This window comes from Portunus trituberculatus, chromosome 2 (assembly GCF_017591435.1).
Source record: "Portunus trituberculatus isolate SZX2019 chromosome 2, ASM1759143v1, whole genome shotgun sequence".
Classification (NCBI taxonomy): domain Eukaryota; kingdom Metazoa; phylum Arthropoda; class Malacostraca; order Decapoda; family Portunidae; genus Portunus; species Portunus trituberculatus.
In genome coordinates, this window is record NC_059256.1 from 3,652,634 (window position 1) to 3,659,977 (window position 7,344).

The 7,344-nt window shown below is 44.6% G+C and overlaps 1 long non-coding RNA gene across 1 annotated transcript; it reads right to left on the reverse strand.

Moving 5' to 3' along the window:
• Window positions 1-2,921: 2,921 nt before the first annotated feature.
• LOC123502815 lies at window positions 2,922-4,257 on the reverse strand. The gene is made up of 2 exons (XR_006674226.1): window positions 3,741-4,257; window positions 2,922-3,129 (listed from the first exon to the last, which is right to left on the reverse strand). It is a non-coding gene; the product is annotated as an uncharacterized LOC123502815 (long non-coding RNA).
• Window positions 4,258-7,344: the final 3,087 nt, after the last annotated feature.

The window sequence follows — 7,344 nt, forward strand, 5'->3', positions numbered from 1 at the left end:
TTAATCTTCTGACCTCCATAGACCCTTCCTATTGTCAAGAAAATGGTCTAATGGTACACAAAACTCAATTGAAATAGTGAAGACTGTGGCCATTAATCTTCTGCCCTCCATAGACCCTTCCTAATGCCAATAAAATGGTCTAATGGTACACATAACTCAATTAAAATAGTGAAGACTGTGGCCATTAATCTTCTGCCCTCCATAGAGTCTTGCTAATGCCAATAAAATGGTTTAATGGTACACAAAACTCGATTAAAATAGTGAAGACTGTGGCCATTAATCTTCTGCCCTCCATAGACCCTTGCTAATGCCAATAAAATGGTCTAATGGTACACAAAACTCGATTAAAATAGTGAAGACTGTGGCCATTAATCTTCTGACCTCCATAGACCCTTGCTAATGCCAATAAAATGGTCTAATGGTACACAAAACTCAATTAAAATAGTGAAGACTGTGGCCATTAATCTTCTGCCCTCCATACACCCTTGCTAATGCCAATAAAATGGTCTAATGGTACACAAAACTCAATTAAAACAGTGAAGACTGTGGCCATTAATCTTCTGCCCTCCATACACCCTTGCTAATGCCAATAAAATGGTCTAATGGTACACAAAACTCGCGGTGAAAATGCATCCCAGTACTGAAGGGGTTGAAAGCGTCACATAATTAATTTCTCTGTGTTCAGTGGTCTACATCTCAGTCCATCAGTGTTGAAAGGAGCATGAACGTTAAAGGTGGATATAGAAAAGAAGGACGCCTCAATGGACTTCTGACCACAGCCTAGGCCTATGCAGTGAATTGTCACCATGCACAGCCTATACTAAGTCTCATTATTTTTATTTTATTTTATTTTTTCAGTGGTATATTTCGTGTGCGTGTTTGTTAGATTAGGTTAGGTTAGGTCGTGAGTCTTGTATTGAGGTAATGATAATGATGATAGTGTTTATGAAGACTTTGTAAGGTATTTTCTTGATAAACATTGTTGACACTTAGGACAATTTATTGGTATATCATGTGTTTATTTATTTATTTTTCATGTAGGAGAGCGCCAACCAAGACCAAAAAATATAAGAAAAAAAAAACTTTGGGCAGATTAATGCAGCAATGATACTACTACTACTACTACTACTACTACGCGTATCTGGGGTAGGCAAAAGGCGCCATATCTTACTTAACATGATCGAATGCCAGCTGGGACAAATTTTTGGGGTGACTGGTGTAGATGAAGTGAAATTATCAGGGAAGGTTCTACAACTCTAATGACAGATTAACAATAGGAGGAACACTCTTGAGAACCACAGGCTAGCCATCTCTGCGGCCTTGGACAGTAGTGGTGAGCGAGGGGTGGGCTGTGGCGGGGCTGGCTGCGCAGAGGTCTATCGAGGGACAGTGAGGCAGCCTGTGTTGGCTACGCACCTGTGATGGCTGGTCATTGTTTGCCTCTCAGCCACACCACACCACACCAACTTCCTCTGGTGGCAGCCTTGACAAAACACACACTGTGGACAGGATTCGAACCCATGCGCTTGGAGACGCCTCGGAGCCCAAAGCACATTAACTTACTGTAAAAGAGTAAACCTCACAAATATAAATGGGTTGATGTCCAGCGTATTGGGGGTTAGAGACTACTAAAGGATCAGGTCCATGTTTACTTTAAGGAAGAGGGATGTAAAAGTTGGAGAAGCGACAGAAAGGGGAAACAGGGAGAAGTGTTACCAATAGTTCAAGATAATATATGTGTAAAGGAAGTGTAGAATGGGAATGCCAAGGGGTGGAAGAAATGAAAAAACAGTCACCAATTTGCCACCTGAGACAAACACATGGTGACTAAGGGCTTGGATAATGTGATAAGAAAAGATGGAAGAACACTATTAGTTCAAGACTTTGACAGTAAAGGTTAAACTTCACAACACGACTTGCTGAAAGTGACAGACACAACACCATCACTCAGGACAGAAAAGGTTGCACTATTCCACTGACTTCAATGTAATGGAACAAATCTATGAAAATCTTTGCTGGTGTGCTGTTCAAGACTCCTGGAAATTGAAAGGACTGCAAGGCCAGCTACACAACTGTCTAGGGAATACTTTGAGGGAAGGCAGGAAAGAACACCCACTTATCTGGTCAAGAAGAGAAACACTGGTCAACAAAAATATATTAGTCACAACTTCACATCTCAGTACAGTCAGATCTACAGGTGCCTTGGAAGGAATCAGTCATCACACACAGGTACACTTAACCCCTTCAGTACCACAAAACATTTCCATATTCATTCTGCTCACTATTTGCTGATTTTATACAGCAACACATTAAAATAAAGAAGACTGTTGTTATCAATCTTGTGGCCTTCATAGACCATTCCTAATGTTAGTGAAATTGTCTAATCTTATCCAAAACTCAAGGTAAAAATGTGTCCCAGTACTGAAGGGGTTAACCAGTGCTCAGATATGCCTCATTGAAACAGACATTTTAGACTGTAAATATATGTGGCTAAAAATATTATTAAGATGTAAACCAATTATGTCAAAAACATCATTAAAGCAGCACTGGTTAATGGTTATAGAGATAAAAAGATACTTTACAATTACACAAACACCAGTTGCCTAATGAATTTCCAGGCAGTGATTTGATCAAGGGACTCACTCACACACACACTCACACTCACACACACACACACACACACACACACACAAACACACACAAACACACACACACACACACACACTACAAGTGTCTGCCTCTCCTTACACCTCACAACACAAACACAGTACATACAACACTGCCTGCAAACTCCAATACAACAAAGTCCACACCCCTCACAAGATACACAAGGCTAGGTGTAAACTACTACTACTTAGTCTTACAACCCACAATACACAAAGTACACACCCCTCACAATACAACAAGTACAAAACTAGGTGTACACTGCTTCCTTCTACCTTGTATCCCAGTATACAACAAACACACTCCTTACAATAACAGACCACAGGGGTGTGGTGTCCTTACAGGCACTGCCACACATGACAACAGTGTAGTGTGTGCTGAGGTGACACTATCATCAATGTATCCTGTGGTGTGGCAGGCCAGCGTAGCATGGAGTCACGCAGGCATCCAACACACACCAACGTCCTGAAACAAAAGCATTCATTAATACATTATCTTCAACACAACACACACACTGAGTGGTGACACATACAGTGATGGGGGGCTGGGGGGCTGGCCTGGGCTGTGTGTGTCCTCTCAGACCATATCCTGCTGTTATACAACCACTACATACATTCATACATATACAATCCTGTATCTATGTATCTTTCACTGAACACCCTTCCAGGAGCCCAGTACACACTATGCATCATGTATCAGCCACACTGACAGGACACACACTGCACACACTGGAACGCTGACACTCACCACCACGTCCTTCCTCTCACACTCACCACCACCACCACCACCACAGTCCTTTAGGGTCCTCACAGCCAGCCAGCACCATGCATGGTCTTCTCACCCCTGCAGCCTCACACCTCACACCTCCACACCCCCAGTGGTGAAGGGGAGTGCCCTAAGTGGTGGTCTGTCTGTCTGTGTTTTAAAAGGTGTATCTAGTACCACAGTGAGTGACAATGTCCTTAGTGTTGATTCTGACATGGTACTTGCACTGCCAGGTTAGGTAATGGAATAAGGTATTACTACTCCAATCACCTCCACCACTTATGTTTTCACTCTTACTTCCACTTACTTACTTGCTTGCCTGCCATCTTGACCCCCGCCACGTCCTGCTGGAGATGGAGAGCCTTGGTGACACCCTCGGGAGACAGACCGGTTCCCACTGAAGGCGTGCTTCACCTGGCTGTGCCGAGGACCAAAGGCTGGAAGGTCAGGCCAAGGTCGGGGTGAGGCAACGCGAGAGAAGAAAGAAAAGAGAAAAACCACCACCACCACCACCACCACCACACACTCCCACAGGCACGGGTGTGGCCCCACCGGTCCACACAACACACCACCTCAAAAGTGGATCTTCACATGCTGGGCAATTTCACCCTTAGTCTTGAAACACTTGCCACAAACATCACACTTGAACTCCCTCAAGCCAGTGTGTCTGAAGGCGTGTCTGTTGAGAGCACTAATGGTGAAGAATTTCTTGCCACACTCCTCACACTCATAATTTCTAACACCACTGTGTGTCAGGGTGTGTGTGGTGAGATCAGACTTTGTGGTGAATTTCTTTCCACATTCCAGACACTCATAATTTCTAACACCACTGTGTGTCAGGGTGTGTCTGGTGAGGCTACTTTTGGTGAATTTCTTTCCACATTCCAGACACTCATAATTTCTAACACCACTGTGTGTCAGGGTGTGTGAGGTGAGTTCATACTTTGTGGTGAATTTCTTGCCACATTCCAGACACTCATAATTTCTAACACCACTGTGTGTCAGGGTGTGTGTGGTGAGGCTCAGACTTTGTGGTGAATTTCTTTCCACATTCCAGACACTCATAATTTCTAACACCACTGTGTGTCAGGGTGTGTGTGGTGAGGCTACTCTTTGTGGTGAATTTCTTTCCACATTCCAGACACTCATAATTTCTAACACCACTGTGTGTCAGAGTGTGTGTGGTGAGGTTATACTTTTGGGTGAATTTCTTTCCACATTCCAGACACTCATAATTTCTAACACCACTGTGTGTCAGGGTGTGTGTGGTGAGGCTACTTTTGTGGTGAATTTCTTTCCACATTCCAGACACTCATAATTTCTAACACCACTGTGTCTCAGGGTGTGTGTGGTGAGGCTACTCTTTTGGGTGAATTTCTTTCCACATTCCAGACACTCATAATTTCTAACACCACTGTGTGTCAGGGTGTGTTTGGTGAGGTTACTCTTTGTGGTGAATTTCTTTCCACATTCCAGACACTCATAATTTCTAACACCACTGTGTGTCAGGGTGTGTGTGGTGAGGTTACTCTTTGTGGTGAATTTCTTTCCACATTCCAGACACTCATAATTTCTAACACCACTGTGTGTCAGGGTGTGTGTGGTGAGGTTACTCTTTGTGGTGAATTTCTTTCCACATTCCAGACACTCATAATTTCTAACACCACTGTGTGTCAGGGTGTGTTTGGTGAGATCAGACTTTGTGGTGAATTTCTTTCCACATTCCAGACACTCATAATTTCTAACACCACTGTGTGTCAGGGTGTGTGTGGTGAGGTGACTCTTTGTGGTGAATTTCTTTCCACATTCCAGACACTCATAATTTCTAACACCACTGTGTCTCAGGGTGTGTGTGGTGAGGTTACTCTTTGTGGTGAATTTCTTTCCACATTCCAGACACTCATAATTTCTAACACCACTGTGTGTCAGGGTGTGTGTGGTGAGGTTACCCTTTGTGGTGAATTTCTTTCCACATTCCAGACACTCATAATTTCTAACACCACTGTGTGTCAGGGTGTGTGTGGTGAGGTTATTCTTTGTGGTGAATTTCTTTCCACATTCCAGACACTCATAATTTCTAACACCACTGTGTGTCAGGGTGTGTGTGGTGAAGTGACTCTTTGTGGTGAATTTCTTTCCACATTCCAGACACTCATAATTTCTAACACCACTGTGTGTCAGGGTGTGTAGTCTAAGTCCTTTTCTGGATGTAAAACTTTTATCACACAGCTGACACACAAACTTTCTCTCTCCTCTGTGGGTGGAGCTGCCTGCCTCCAGGTCATTCTTGGCACCATGCCTGGACCTCCCCACACCTGAGGCAGACTGCTGCTGCTGCTGCTGTTCACTCATGCTGCTGCTGGGCCTCACCCCTCCACTGCAGGAACCCTCTGGGCAGCTGGCCGGATGGAGCCACGTCAGAGCCCAGCAGGGCACCCGGCCTGGACACCTGCAACAACAGTGATGGTGAGGACACTGAGAGCCACCGGACACTGGACACTGGCCACGGCCAACAGTAATTCTAAGGAGAACAAATGGCCCACTTGGTGGCAGTCCCTAGGTGAATGACAAAGAGAAAAATGAAACTTGAGAGGATAAATGTGTTGGAACCTTCCTCTTGAAAGAGTTCAAGTCCCAGGAAGGTGGAAACACAGAAGCAGGCAGGGAGTCCCAGAGTGTACCAGAGAAAGGGATGAGTGACTGAGAGTACTGGTTAACTCTTGCATCAGAGAGGTGGACAGATTAGAGGTGAGAGAAGGAAGAAAGTGTAGTGGTGGGGGGGGAGGCATGCTGTTACCTAGACCTGAAGAGCAGTTGGCATGAAAATAGCGGTAGAAGACAGCAAGAGATACAACACTGCGCTGCTGAGAGAGAGAGAGAGAGAGAGAGAGAGAGAGAGAGAGAGAGAGAGAGAGAGAGAGAGAGAGAGAGAGAGAGAGAGAGAGAGGGGGGGGGGGGCTGCACACTGTTAAAGTTTAAATACTCCACATATTTTAGCGTATTTCCCCAAAATACTCCATGACTATGTTGCTCCACAGTGACTCTGGTCTACAACTCTGCCTAGTACCCAGTCCATGCAAGTGTTGAAAAGTGATGGAGCAAGCACACATCCCTGCCTCACTCAGGGACCAGGAAAGCACTCATGGCTTGGTGCTCCTGAGAGAAGTACAGATTAAAAACTTCCCTGCCTGCACCCTACCTGCCTGCCTGCCTTCCTACCCACCCTGCCCTCTGCTGGCTGTTGGAAGGGGAGATGCAGTGGTGGTTTGCCTGCTTTCAAAGTAGAGAAAAGTCAGTCAGTTTGGATGATATGTGCTGGTGTTCTGGTTCAGAGAAGGTTTGTTTTTTTGGTTTGGCTTGTTTTGAGGAAGAATTATAGTTGTCTTTTATGTTGTATCTATGAAGAGGTGAAGAAACTGATCTGTGAGGAGGTGGTAAGAAATGTATCAGAAAGTCTCGCCTCATTAGACATGCCCTGACGCACAGTGGTCTTCAAAATCATGAGTGTGAGGAATGTGGTAAGAAATACTGGGTTAGCAAGACCAGTACGACTAATGTGCAAGACCAGTTAGTCAGTGAGGAAAGCCAAAACACCACAGACAGTTATACAATAACAAAGACAGCCCCCAAATCACAGGACAGACAGAATTTAAAAGCGCTTCAGTACTGGCACTTCGACGGCACTTTTATAGATGTGACATTGAAGAAAAGGATACTGAGCCAGCAGAGGGCCAGCCAAGGGCAAAAAAAAAGAAAGATTAAAAAAAAGGCCCACTTGAATGCTGGCTCTCTAGAATGTGTAAAAGCGTCAGCCAAAGTTGTGGAGCAAATGTCTCGATACCTCCCTGCCAATACCAAAGACACACCCACTGCAATCACAGGAAAGATAAATTTATAAGAGCTTCAAATGTTACG